This window comes from Eretmochelys imbricata, chromosome 3, assembly GCF_965152235.1.
Source record: "Eretmochelys imbricata isolate rEreImb1 chromosome 3, rEreImb1.hap1, whole genome shotgun sequence".
NCBI classification, from domain to species: domain Eukaryota; kingdom Metazoa; phylum Chordata; order Testudines; family Cheloniidae; genus Eretmochelys; species Eretmochelys imbricata.
In genome coordinates this window covers 185,787,351-185,802,536 of record NC_135574.1, presented here as the reverse complement: position 1 = coordinate 185,802,536, position 15,186 = coordinate 185,787,351, and the positions used below count along the sequence as shown (strand labels likewise).

The 15,186-nt window shown below is 44.4% G+C and overlaps 1 protein-coding gene across 2 annotated transcripts in view; it reads right to left on the bottom strand.

Moving 5' to 3' along the window:
- The window catches only part of EML6 (EMAP like 6), a 306,539-nt gene that overhangs the window by 145,477 nt on the left and 145,876 nt on the right, over positions 1-15,186 (bottom strand). The gene's annotated exons all lie outside the window — the stretch shown is intronic.

Below are 15,186 nucleotides of genomic sequence, written 5' to 3'. Positions count from 1 at the left end.
GTTGCCGACCCCTGTAATAAACCTTTAGTTTTAGACACTAAAGGATTGGCTGGCGGCATGGTATTTTGGGTAAGATCCAACCTAATATTGACCTGGTAATGTGGCTGTCCATTTGGGGTCTGAAGAACATTGTGTATAGTGAGCCGAGTTTTAAAATAACTTCTTACTGTACTGGATCTAGGTGCTGAATAGGAGCCAGAGAACTGGAATGCAATAATGGGGCTGTGTGATTCCTTTTTTTTTTTTTTTTTTTTGCTTTTTGATAACCAGTGTGGGGTTCAGAAGAACAGTTTGGGACTGGTTGGGGAGTTTAACTTCAGTGTTACCCACCATTCTTAGGAGTATCTGCTCTCCTTTGGCATTTCCTTGGGAGTATCTGCCCTGATTTGGGAATATCTGCCCTGACCTTGGCATTTCCAGTTTGGGCTACCCCAGGCACCCTGGGTTATGGAAGGGACCACTATGGTCATCTAGTCTGACTCCTTAATACACAGGCCATAGAACTTAAATGACTTCCACAGGGCTACTCAAATGTTTAAAGTTAAGTAGGTGCTTAAATGCTTTGCTGGACTGTAGTCAGAGTGCTCAGTATCTAGCAGGATTGAGCCATAGGAGAAGCAAGGTAAAAAAGGAAATGCAATGGGGACTTAAGGAAGTAGAGAGAGGAACTGTATTGGGAGTGGAATGGAACTAAAAGGGAGGAGGAAGAGTAATTAAGAGGCAGGAAGTAAAGAAGTGGGAAAAGGAGGACAATTGTGATTGCAAAGAAATAAAAGAGAAGGAAACAAGAAATAAAAGGAGATAAAAAGGAAAAAGACGGCAAGAATATAATCTTGCTTTGGTACTGGTAGTGATAAAGGAAGCTAACAATGGAAGGTCAAAGGGTTAATATGTTTTGCTTCTTTAAGAAAAAGATCTGTTTACATACTTCTTAGAAAAATACAATGTTCAAGGGTAAAAAGTGCTAAAAAGCAATACATTTGACATAGAAAAAAGATATGAAAACTTTTCATTAAGAAAACAATCTCACCTAGATTTAAACTCTATACATTTGAAATATAAGGCAGAACTTTATCCACTAAATTACATATAATCTGGTTAATATATATGGGAAATTACAGGTGTTAAATTTGCCACCCAGGGCACACATAACGTTGCATGAATGCAATAACACCAAGTATCATACTAATGCAACTTGAAACTAATTTGGGTGTGTGGGGGAAAGCTACTACTACTACTACCACCACCACCACCACCACCGGACCCAACCCTGCAATGAGATGTATGTAGGTACACCTCGTGTGTTCATGCAGAACGCCAATGACGTCAACTGAAGTCAGTGGGATTACTCATATGCTTAAAGTTAAGCATGTGTGTTTGCATGATCAGGGCCTAAGGTACTGCCATGACAATACCAAAGACTGTATTTTTTTGTATTTTTGTACAGACCTATCACTAACAGACAGGTGCCCAGTTCATGCTTTGTGCTTATAAAAGGACATATATAGTCTTACATAAAAAGTAAACTAAAACTAAAATGCAGGTGAAATATTTACTTTATGTTGAAGAAGTAAAACACATTTCAATTCTGTTTGTATATTCATTAACATTTGTAATAATGTAGATATTGATATAAACTAGGTAACACAATCACTGAAAGTTATGACCCTTACATTAATTTTAAAATAAGTCAGTTTTTCCTTCCACCTAATTCTTATTAGATTTGTTACATTCATGAAATAGTATGATTAGACTCTCTAAAGCTGATAATAAAGCACCTTCAAATTCTCATTAATGTTAAATTCCTGTTCACATTAACAAAGATGGTTTAGTGGATAGTGAATCTATTATATTTCAAGGATACTGAGAGTACAAATCCTGTATTTTTTTAAACCCCTTTTGTTTTCTCTTAGGCCATGTATAAAGTAGAAAAACAGGTTGTATTTAAGAATATGTTTCTAAACACTATGATAGATGGGAAATCCTCTGGTTGACCAGGACCAGCTAACACATTTTTAAAGGTGTTCAGCTCTGTCTATACTACTGTCAAGGTTCCTTCCCCAAGGTTCCTTCTGAACTCTAGGGTACAGATGTGGGGACCTGCATGAAAGACCCCCTAAGCTTATTCTTACCAGCTTAGGTTAAAACTTCCCCAAGGCACAGATTTCTTTCTTGCCTTGGGAACCAGCTTAGGTTAAAAACTTGGTACGCTGCCACCACCAAGCGATTTAAACAAAGAACAAGGAAAGAGACCACTTGGAGACGTCTTCCCCGAAAATATCCCCCCAAGCCCTACACCCCCTTTCCTGGGGAAGGCTAGAGAATAATATCCTCACCAATTGGTACAGGTGAACACAGACCCAAACCCTTGGATCTTAAGAACAATGAAAAATCAATCAGGTTCTTAAAAGTCAGAACTTTATTAGAAGAACAAAAAAAGTTAAGAGAACAACTCTAAGATCAGAATGGAAGATAATCTTACAGGCAGTCAGATTCAAAACATAGAGAATCCCTCTAGGCAAAACCTTAAGTTACAAAAAGACACATTTCCTCCTCCAGCACAGTGAATTTACAAGCCAAAAAAACAAAGAAAACCTAACGCATTTTCTAGCTAGATTACTTACTAACTTTACAGGAGTTGGAAGGCTTGTATCCTTGATCTGTTCCCGGCAAAGGTATCACACAGACAGACCAAAACCTTTTCTCCCCCTCCAGATTTGAAAGTATCTTGTCCCTTCATTGGTCATTTTGGGTCAGGTGCCAGCAAGGTTACCTTAGCTTCTTAATCCTTTACAGTTGAAAGGATTTTGCCTCTGGCCAGGAGGGATTTTATAGCACTGTGTACAGAAAGGTGGTTACCCTTCCCTTTATGTTTATGACAACTATGGTTTAAAACACACTGTTTAAGGTGCTAACCAATCCATTTTAAAACTCAACCTATTTTCCTTGTCTAGGCATGACCTTAGTGCCAAACACATTGATAAAGATCATTACATGCTGAAAATGTAGCAATAAAAATGTTTAAGCACTTTATGTTGAAGAAGCTAACATATATAAGATTAAGTCTATTTTCAAAAAATTTTGCATCAGAGAAGGTTGGTAAACTTTAGGTATAAGAATTCTAGGCATGCTTGTCACATGAAAATTAAGGGTCCAAACTGGCAGTCCTTGTAGAACATAAGAATGGCCATACTAGGGCAGATCAATCCATCTAGCCCAGTATCCTGTCTTCCAACAGTGGCTGGTGCCAGATGCTTCAGTGAGAGTGAACAGAACAGAGAAATGTATTGAGTTATCCATTCCCTGTTGTCCAGTCCCAGATTCTAGCAATCAGAAGTTTAGGGACACCCAGAGCACGGGGATGCATCCCTGACCATCTTGGCTAATGGCCATTGATGGACCTACCTCATGAACTTATTAATTCTTTGTTGAATTGAGTTATACTTTTGGCCTTTACAGCATCCTCTGGCAATGAGTTAGAGGTTGAATGTGCATCACGTGAAGTAATACTTCCTTTTGTTTGTTGTAAACCTGCTGCCTATGAATTTCGTTGGATGACCCCTGGTTTGTGTTTTTGGTGAAGGAGTAAATAACACTTCCCTATTCACTTTCTCCAAATCATTTGTGATTTTATAGACCTCTATCATATCCCTCTTTAGTCATTTCTCTTCTAAAATGAGAAGTCTTTTTAATTTCTCCTCACATGGAAGCCGTTCCATATTCTTAATCATTTTTGTTGCCCATCTCTGTGTCTTTTCTAAGTCTAATATATGTTTTTGAGATGGGGTGACCAGAACTGCATGCACTAGTCATGGTGTGAGCATATCATGGATTTATATAGTGGCATTATGATATTTTCCATCTTATTATCTATCCCTTTCCTAAAGGCTCTTACATTGCTAGCTGTTTTGACTGCCACTGCACATTAAGCAGACATTTTCAGAGAACTATCCACGATGACTCTAAGATCTCTTTCCTAAGTGATAACAGCTAGTTTAGATCCCTTAGTGACAAATTATTCAACACCCAAAAGGCTGCTCCTGGCAGTAAAATCACTAGATTTTAACCAAACCCTACAGTTAACGTTCCTGATAAAGATCCAAAACTTGAAGGGTAGGTGTTTGTAGTCTAGTTTGAATCCAGGTGCATCCCAAATCACCCCCAGAACAGCCAAAGTTTGCAGAAAATTTTCAAGGACAGATGATCTGATCTTGCAAGATTTCCTTAATTTTGGAGTAGTTTACAAGTTACTAACACTGTTGAATGCAAACCTGAACCTAGAAGAACTTTTCCCTAGGGCTAGCTCTGAATACCAACACCTCTATCCATTACTATTTTTAAAAGCATTATAATTAGACTATGTTTCATCATACATATTTAATTAGGGTTGAAAATTTGGGAATATTCAGTGCAACATTTTATTTAGTTTCCAATTTCTGCTTTTTAGTTAGAGTGAGGCAAAAAACTGTTGTTTAATTTTGTAATTTTTGAGGAACCGTTCTGCTGTTTAGGGGTAAACTTCAAGAGGAGGTTTAAAGTTGCCACATACCATGCAATATACTATACAGCACCGCAATTGTTGTTGATCATTGCACACACAAAGACAGGACAACCCAGTTGCAGAGACTGAGTCACAGAATGCAGCCATGCAAAATTACAACAGCACCAATACTGCGTTCACTTAACTTACTTTGTTAGATAAATAACTCATTCAAAAACCTCAGTCAACAATGAAATATCACAACTCTGAGAGAAAGGATTTCATATTAAAAATGGATAAAATTTTAAAAACTTTTACTTATGGCTGGTACCTTATGGTATTATTATGTATTAAACCCTCCATAATTTTAAAAACAGAGATTTTATTAACATTTAAAAATTCCAACCAGTGCATGAACAAGTGTTTACAATTTTCCAATACATTGGTGGTTAACATATAGTAGCATCACAAAGTCACTCTTATGTGTTGACATGATACAGCACAACTAGAGATAGGCCCAAGCTGAAAAATGGGATCCAGTTCTAAATTTTTCCTAACCTTATTGGGTATTTGAATCCAGAATTTTGGTTGAAAATCTGGATACTTACAGTGACAGTAACTGGAGTTCTTTGAAATGTATAGTTCCTATGTATATTCCACTTGAGATGTGCATGCACTCCATGTGCCTCCGAGATCAGAAGATTTTTCATTGGTAGCATCCTTTGGTCTGTACCTTAGCCTTTCTCCTCCTCATATTCCAAACTGAGGGCATAGACCTCTCCAGTTCCTTCTCTATTGTGAATAACCTTAGAATAAGGATCAGAAGCAGGGGAGAAGGAGGGTAGGTAATGGAATACACATTAGGGACCATACATATCAAAGAACTCCAGTTACTGTACCAGGGAAGTAACCAGACTTTGTTAAGTGATGGTCCCTACATGTATTCCACATGAGGTGACTCACAAATAGTATTCATTGAGGAGGAAGGTATGAGAAACCCTGCTGTTCCAGATAGCAGGAGTGCTCTGCCAAGGGATACACCTGCCATAGAATCATAGAATATCAGGGTTGGAAGGGACCCCTGAAGGTCATCTAGTCCAACCCCCTGCTCGAAGCAGGACCAATTCCCAGTTAAATCATCCCAGCCAGGGCTTTGTCAAGCCTGACCTTAAAAACTTCCAAGGAAGGAGATTCCACCACCTCCCTAGGCAACGCATTCCAGTGTTTCACCACCCTCTTAGTGAAAAAGTTTTTCCTAATATCCAATCTAAACCTCCCCCACTGCAACTTGAGACCATTACTCCTCGTTCTGTCATCTGCTACCATTGAGAACAGTCTAGAGCCATCCTCTTTGGAACCCCCTTTCAGGTAGTTGAAAGCAGCTATCAAATCCCCCCTCATTCTTCTCTTCTGCAGGCTAAACAATCCCAGCTCCCTCAGCCTCTCCTCATAAGTCATGTGTTCTAGACCCCTAATCATTTTTGTTGCCCTTCGCTGGACTCTCTCCAATTTATCCACATCCTTCTTGTAGTGTGGGGCCCAAAACTGGACACAGTACTCCAGATGAGGCCTCACCAATGTCGAATAGAGGGGGACGATCACGTCCCTCGATCTGCTCGCTATGCCCCTACTTATACATCCCAAAATGCCATTGGCCTTCTTGGCAACAAGGGCACACTGCTGACTCATATCCAGCTTCTCGTCCACTGTCACCCCGAGGTCCTTTTCCGCAGAACTGCTGCCTAGCCATTCGGTCCCTAGTCTGTAGCGGTGCATTGGATTCTTCCGTCCTAAGTGCAGGACCCTGCACTTATCCTTATTGAACCTCATCAGATTTCTTTTGGCCCACTTGTACCACGGTGCAATGTCCCACAAATGTATGCACAGAGTTTCAAGTTGCCACTCTATAGCTCTCCAGAAGAGAGGCATCATGAAATGAAGCTACCAGCCCAGCCTGAGCTCTGGTCAAGTGGGCTCTCACACCCTGTAGGGGCGGGGTCAGCATCAACACATGCAAAGCAGGATGCAGCCTGGTATTCATTTGGAACGTCTCTGTGCAGAGATAGCTGAAAGTATGAGAGGGGACGCAAAGGAAACAAGCAGTTTAGGAGATTTCCTGAAGGGTTTCGTCCTTTGCAGGTCAAATGCCAAGACTTGACAGACATCTGGAGAGCAGAGCCTCCTTTCTTCTCTAGTGGCATGGGGCTTTGGATAGAAGATAGGAAAGTGGATGATCTGATTCAGATAGAATTCTGAGATTACTTTAGCAATAAATTTAGGATGTAACCTAAAGAAAACCTTATTCTTATGGAAGACCATAGAAGGAGGATCCCTGATAAAGGCCCCTAGCTCGCCCATGCTTTCTTCTAGCTGAGGTGATTGGAACCAGGAAGGAAACCTTCATAGATAGATGAGCAAAGGGCCACAGGGTCAAATGGACAATCTGTTAATGCTGAGGTCCCATATCAGGGTAGTCTTCAGCACTGGAGGAAGAGTTCTGACTAGTTCCTTCAGAAACCATACTCTGGTGGAATAGGTGAAGAGCGAATGTCTGTCAACCAGAGGGTGAAAGGTGCTAATAGCTGCCAAGTGCACTCGCAAAGCACTGGTAGTCTAGATGTTTTTAGAAAGAGGAGGTAGTCCAGAACAGTAGGGATCTCAGCAACCTCTGGGGGGGGTACCTGATAACACTGGCACCAGGTAGAACAACACTGTTGACTCATACCCAGCTTCTCGTCCACCGTAACCCCTAGGTCCTCTTCTGCAGAACTGCTGCCTAGCCATTCGGTCCCTAGTCTGCAGCAGTGCATGGGATTCTTCCATCCTAAATGCAAGACTCTGCATTTGTCCTTGTTGAACGTCATCAGATTTCTTTTGGCCCAATCCTCTAATTTGTCTAGGGCCCTCTGTATCCTATCCCTACCCTCCAGCATATCTGCCTCTCCTCCCAATTTAGTGTCATCTACAAACTTGCTGAGGGTGCAGTCCATGCCATCCTCCAGATCATTAAAGAAGATATTGAACAAAACCGGCCCAAGGACCAACCCCTGGGGCACTCCACTTGACACCGGCTGCCAACTAGACATGGAGCCATTGATCACTATCCGTTGAGCCCAACAATCTAGCCAATTTTCTATCCACCTTATAATCCATTCATCCAGCCCATACTTCTTTAACTTGCTGGCAAGAATACTGTGGGAGACCCTATCAAAAGCTTTGCTGAAGTCAAGGAATAACACGTCCACTGCTTTCCCCTCATCCACAGAGCCAGTTATCTGGTCATAAAAGGCAATTAGATTAGTCAAGCATGACTTGCCCTTGGTGAATCCATGCTGAGTGTTCCTGATCACTTTCCTCTCCTCTAAGTGCTTCAGAATTGATTCCTTGAGGACCTGCTCCATGATTTTTCCAGGGACTGAGGTGAGGCTGACTGGCCTGTAGTTCCCAGGATCCTCCTTCTTCCCTTTAAGATGGGCACTACATTACCCTTTTTCCAGTCATCTGGGACCTCCCCCGATCACCATGGGTTTTCAAAGATAATGGCCAATGGCTCTGCAATCACATCCGCTGACTCCTTTACCACCCTCAGATGCAGCGCATCTGGCCCCATGGACTTGTGCTCGTCTAGCTTTTCTAAATAATCCCGAACCACTTCTTTCTCCATAGAGGGCTGGTCGCCTCCTCCCCATACTGTGCTGCCCAGTGCAGTATTCTGGGAGCTGACCTTCTTCATGAAGACAGAAGCAAAAAAGCATGGAGTACATTAGCTTTTTCCACATCCTCTGTCATTAGGTTGCCTCCCTCATTCAGTAAGGGGCCCACATTTTCCTTGACTTTTTTCAAGGAAATCAGACAAGTGGCCATTCACTGGCATATCAGAGACTGCATGGACAGATAAATTTGCATTGTAGAAAGCACCAGCGGGGAAGAAACCAGCATGGAACCTTCTTCATTTGAGTTCATGGCCCATTCCTCACAGCAGGGGCACTGAACTTTGAGAATGATACATTTCTATAAAAGAGAGGGGCAAAGAACTCTAAGTTATACTTCACCCACGACTTACAAAGGAACCAAGCACTTTGTATTTTGTGGGAAATCCTGATCAATGGGGCGGACAGCAATCTTGCTGGAAGGACGTGTGGTAAGAAACTCATCTTGAACCAAGGCTGTAGTTTGGTTAAATTTTGGTTACTAGAAAGCATTTTTCACTTTTATTTACCTGTAACCATTTCTGATTTTATCCCTTATACTTCAACTCACTGAAAACCTCTCTCTTTCATTAAATACCCTTTTACTTCTATTCTGAATCAACCCAGGACTGTGTTTCACTTGAAGTCATATTAACTGCAGTTAAAGCAAGAAGGTGCTACGCTTTTGTCTTTTTAAAGGAGCGACAGAACTTATCACTCCTCTGAATGTTCCAGGAGGGGCTGGACATTTCATGGTACATGGTTTGGGGGAAATTCAGGGGTAGGTGTGTGTTGGGATCACTTGGATAGTAGTAACCAAAGCTGGTGGAGACCAGAGTGTGACTGTGGTGAAAAAAGCAGGCTGCTGGAGTCAGAGTTGCTGAACCAGGGCTACTCAACACACAGACACTCAGTGCATGTTGACTGGGAACATCCAGACATGAGGCTACAGAAGCAGAGCATTTAAGGCACTCAGGATTACAGAACAAGCAGTGACATAACCTCTCACTAATCTGAATTGCACCCCAGAATGTGATATGTGGAAATAAGCATCTTTACATCAAGAGCTGTAAACAGAATGATCACCCTGACCTCTATAAGTCCATGAGGGAACTATAAAGGTCAGGGTGATCACTCTGAACTTCAGGCTGTGGATGAAGACATCCAGCTGTTTCAAATCTACTATGGGCCTTCAGTCTCCTTTCTTCTTGGGGATGAGGAAGTATCTTGAGTATAATCCTTTTCCCTTGTACTGTTTCTATGGCTCCTGGAGGAAGCAGGGAGTCTACTTCCTGTCTGAGCATCCTTGCATGAGAACAGACCCTGAAGAACCTCAATCCACTCAGGAACACTCTGAGAAAAATCAGCAACCTGATCAGCTGAACCACTCACCCCTGCGGGATTACCTGTCTCAGGCTGTCTCAATTACAGATCCCAGGGACCCAAATAAGTGCAGTGCCAGGGATCATGGGGGTAACGAGGAAGGGAGGGTAACACTGATTCTGATAGTCCTTCCTGTGAGAGTGGGAAGGTGCTCATGAGTTCTTGGATCATCTGTTGGGGCTGACTGCCCACTTTGAAAAGGCTGGTGATGCTCTCCTGTTGATTCCAGATTTGTTGGGAGGAGTGTGAGGTCTTTGTATTGATGGGTGGTGCCCTCTGTACTGGTGGTCTTATTATACCTCAGCTAGTCATTGGTACCTGTGAGTGTTGAACAGATGGTGTGGGGACCTCCCTGGTTAGGACTGGATTAGATAGAATTGGCAATTCCAGGCCTGCACAGATAGTAAGATCCTCCAGGATAGCATATATGGCCCCTGTTGCTTAAGAGCGGACAGGGCTTCTGTTCCTTGGTGGCTCTGCATAAGTTCAGTCTCAGACCATGGGTGATAGAATGGAACTGAAGAGATGGTTGATCTGCACTGCCCCTTATGTCCTTGGTTCAGAACATGAGGAGAAGAGGGCAGGCACGGATTAATAGACACTGCTAGTGAAAAAAATCTTCCAGTTTCAGGCATGTGGAGCACATGTGTACCTCCAGTGGAATAAGCACAGGGACCATCACTCAAACAAGTACCTATTTTAGAAACAGAGCAGCCGCAAAATTTAGATTCAGATCCAAACTTTTTTGAAGTTCAGAGATGTTTAAATCAGATAATCACAAAAGTTCACAAGGAGCAATTAAGCCGATGTCTGAATATCAAACTGCTAATAGCTCTGCATCATGCATTGACAAGATATTGTTGAGAACAAAGGCTAAAAGGAAAACTGGATCCACTAAAATTTCAGGGCCCTTGGAAAATCTTTTATTATCAAGCTACCATCTCTTCCTCCTAGTCCAATACTCCTTAATGGACCTTTTCTCCCACTCCTGTCACCTTCCTGTTTATGGACACCAGTGTAGCTAACTCTTGCAATTTTATCACTAAGCTCACAATATTTGATGGTTTTCTTAAAGCCCTAGCTCCCAAAGTTATGCAAATACTTGAGGATCTGAGCTTTCATTTAAAAAAAAAAAAGAATGAAATTTCTAGCCCTCATGGTTGCAGAGAAAAGTTTGAAAATGTGACCCAAGAGCACCTTAAAGGTAAACCAGTAGTCAGTAGTTTTCTTTTAAAATGTTATGATTTTAATACTATCTGATGATTTTGGGGGGCCTGACTCATGTTTTTTGAACATGTGGGGGTTTGCAATACTGAGACAGTCTTTCTCCCACTCTTGAATCTTGCCTCTCAAAAAGTGAGGCAACCCAGACAATACAAGCCCATCTCAGAAGGAGATTAGAACAGCAACAGACAACGATGCTTTGTACTGTCCTCTGCCTCAGACACACTCCTGTATTTGGGCATCTCTAACCACAATTTAAGAATTGCATGCAAATTACAGCATGCAAATTACACTTCCATCTTGCTTACATGCTCCAGTGACTCTTTTGTCTACTTCAAAATAATTACACCATCCTGTAAACATCCAATAAATTGAATCTAATAGCTGTACTCTTATTATATGTAGAAAACTCACAGAAGTACATGATTTCATTGGGACTACATACATGAGTAAGGACATCTCGTCTATCTTCTCCTTGAATAGGCTGGCTTGCTATGGCAAGTGCATTCCAGGAGGCCACTGATATTTTGGCTGACTAGAGACCAGAGAGATGAGAAGGTTACTTACTGTAACCGGAGGTTCTTTGAGATGTGTGGTCCCTATCTGGATTCCAAATGCGGGCGCGCATATATACCATGCACCAGAGCAGGAACTGTTCAAAGCAGTATCCGTTGACCCGCACGTGTGTTGTGCATTGACCGCATGGCATGCCTGAGGCTTTAAGAGGCTGTGTAGGTCGACACCACTCTAGTTCCCTTGTACCCATAACGAATGGAGCCTGGAGCAGAGGAGAAAGAGGGAGGGATTGGAATCCAGATAGGGATCACACATCTCAAAGAACTTTCAGTTACAGTAAGTAACCTTCTCTTCTTTGAGTGCTGGTCCCTATGTGGATTCCAAATGCAGGAGAGTAGTGAACAGTGGTCAGCATGAGGCTGGCGTGAGAGCTCTCAAAAAGAACAAGTCTGTAAGACAGCATGACCGACTGCTGCATCCGCAGTTGTGGAGGGAGCAATGGCATAATGAGTGGAGAAGGTGTGGATGGAGGATCAAGTGGCAGCTCAACGTATCTCCTGCCAGGAAGGCTGATGTGGCAGCATATGCCCTTGTGGAATGGGCTGTGACTCCCAGTGGAAGAGGAGTGCCAGAGAGCTCATAGCAGGTCTCGATGCAGTGGGAGATCCACTTGGAGAGTCATTGTGAGGAGAGGGTGGAGGTGTGGCAGCGCTCTGCAATGGCAACAAAGAGACGGGGGGATGCACAGAAAGCACAAGTGGAGTAGAGATAAAAGGCTAGTGCCCTGCAGACATCAAGGGAGTGGAACGCATGCTCCATGGGTGAGGTATGGTGTTTGAGGTAGACGACCGGAACATATACACTTTGGTTGAAGTGGAAAGAGGAAGCCACCTTGGGTACAAACTTGGGGTGCAGACATAAGGAGACTTTGTCCTTGTGGAAGACCGTGAATGGTGGGTCTGCCATCATGGCCGCCAGTTCACTGACATGGTGTGCAGAGGTGATGGCTACCAAGAAGATTACTTTCTTGGAGAGGTAAGTGAGGGAGCAGGTAGCAAAGGGTTTGAAAGGTGGCTTGCTGAAAACAGAGAGGACCACATTGAGATAAGACAGTGCAGGCTTCTGCAAGAGGTGAAAGGCATCAAGGAGGCCCCAGAGGAATTGGGAGGTTGTTGGGTGAGTAAAGACGGAGAAGCCATCCCCAGGAGGAAGGAAGGCACTGAGCGCTGCTAGATGAACATGAATGGAGGAGTGAGTGAGGCCTGATTAGTGGAGATGAAGATAGTCGTTGTCTAGGAGGACAAGAATGGAAATGGAGTCTGGAGAGATGTGATGGTGGCATCCTGCATCAGGAGATCTAGGAGGGTGGGAAGAGGAATGGGGGGTGAGCGAAGAGTTGGAGAAGATTGGTGTACCAGTATTGGCGAGGCCAGGAGGAAGCCATGAGGATAACCATTGTGCAGTCCCTGCACACTTAGCATAGAACCTGGGGGAGAAGTGGAATGGGTTGGAAGGCGTAGAGGAGATCTGAAGTCCAGGGAATGAGAAGGGCATCACCTTGTGAGTCCGGGTCCAGGCCCCCTCAGGAGCAGAAGAGGGGAAGTTTGTGGACGTTGTGAAGAAGTCCCAAAGTGACATGCCCCACCGACAAAAGACAGATTGGAGAGGGGGTTTGCAGAGTTCCCACTCGTAGTTGGCATGGAAGGAGTGGACAAGTCTATCTGCCAGAGAGTTGCTGGTGCCCGGGAGGTGCACTGCATGTAGGATGATCTTGTGTCGGAGGCATCAAATATGGACAGCTTCCGGACAGAGAGAAGGGGACCCTGCACCGTCCTGTTTTTTGATGTATCTGACATCCGTCATCTTGTTTGACAGTACTTGGACATTGTGGGAGTGGAGGAAGGACAGAAAGGATTGACAGGCAAGATGGACCACCCATAGCTCCAGGACATTGATGTGCATCTCTGCATCTCTGACCAAAGGCCTTGTGCTGTGCAGTCATTTAGATAGGTGCCCCAGCCTACCAGCAAAACGTCCGTGGTGAGAGTGGTGCTGGGCATCGGAGATGTAAACAGGAAGCCCACTAGAATTGTGGATGGGTTGCACCACCAAACAAGAGAAGTCAAGACAGGAGGAGGGAGGATGAGTGGTTTGTTTAGTCAGTCCAATTGTGGATCATAGACAGTACGGAGCCAGAGATGAAGGCAACGTATATGAAGGTGGGCATACAGTGTAACAGCAGTGCAGGCCACCATATGGCTCAGGAGGGAGGCACTGACAGATGTGTGTCTGTGGATGGTGCTGGAGTGTCGTAATAAGGGAAGTAAGGGTGGCAAAGTGGTCCTATGGAGGAAAAGCGTGGGCCGAGACAGAGTTCAGTCGTGCCCCTATGAAAGTGAGTGTGTGGGTAGAGTCGAGAATCGACTTGTCCTCGTTGATGCAGATACCGAAGCTGCTGAGGAGGGTACGGCAAGTCCGTATAGTGGCGAGGAGATGGGAGCAAGAGGGCGCCACAAGAAGCCAGTTGTCCAGGTAAGGGAAAAGGGAATGGCCCAGTCAGCACATGTGGGCTGCCACGACTGCGAAGACCTTTGTGAAGACACGGGGGTGTCAGCGATTCTGAAGCGGAGGACACAGAATTGATAATGGGCACTGCCCACTGTGAAATGGAGGAATTAGCGATGAGTGGGGTGGGTGTCTATGTGAAAGTATGCATCTTTCATATCAAGAGCCATGAACCAACCTCCATGGGGAAGGGAGGGGATAATGAGAGTGAGGGTGACCATCCTGAAATGAAACTTGTGAATAAATTTATTCAGGGAGTAGAGGTCCAGGATGGAGCAAAGACATCCTCCTTTTTTCGGAATGAGGAAAGAGGGGGAATAGAAGCTATGGCCATGGTAGCATTATGGGACAGGTTCTATGGCATCCTTTCAGAGGAGGGCAGTGGCATCTTCGTGGAGACCATCTTTGGAAGGTTGGCCACCAGGCAGGTGGCAAGGAGGGAAGGAATGGAATTCGATAATGAAAGCCCTGGTGGATGATGCCTCGCAAGTTCAGTTTTATAGCAGTGTAGTCTGGAAGAGCAGACTTGAAGTGTTGCTGACGGATGCATTCGGTGGCAGTGTGGACAACCAGAGAGTTAGGTGGTGGGTGGGTAAAAAGGAAATCAGCGCCCTTAGAGGGGATAAAGTATCGGCATTCCACTCACTTTTGGTGTGGGGGTTCAGGATGCTGGCATATGCCATAAAGCTTGGGCTGACTGTAAGATGGCACCATGTATTGGTAAGGCAGTACAAGACAGTCTGGAAGGTTGAAGGATGTCCAGGAATTGGTCCTGGGAGTCTTGAACATCCTCTACTGGGAGACTGAGTGCAGAAGCCATCAATTGTGCATGGTCATCTGGTGGTGAGAGGGAAGGTGGAATAAGGGCATCGTCCAGTGATGACAAAGTGCCTATAGGGACTGCTGGTTCTGATGGTGCCACTGAGGCCAGCAGTGCTGATGGAGTGGGAGCACCCAGGGGTTCCTCCTGAAACAGGAGACAGACCATGCGGGCGATGCATACTGAAATGGTGGTAGGGGTCCCATGAGGGCCAGTAAGGCCAGGAGTAGGGATCGCCATGCATTGGTAAAGGAACCACAGGTCGACTGCAGGATCATATCCCAGAGGATAGGACTGGTGTCATGGTTCCAGGCTGTAGGAGAAGGCCGGGGAAAGGGCCATGTCAACCCCCTGCCCCAGCCCAGAGCCTGCATCCAGCACCCAAACTCTGTCCCAGAGCCTGCACCCCTCCTGTACCCAAACTTCCTCCCAGAGCTGGCACCCCAAACCCTCTCCTGCACCCAAACTCCCTCCCAGAGCCTTAGGCAGGTGTATGTGGGGGCGGGGGC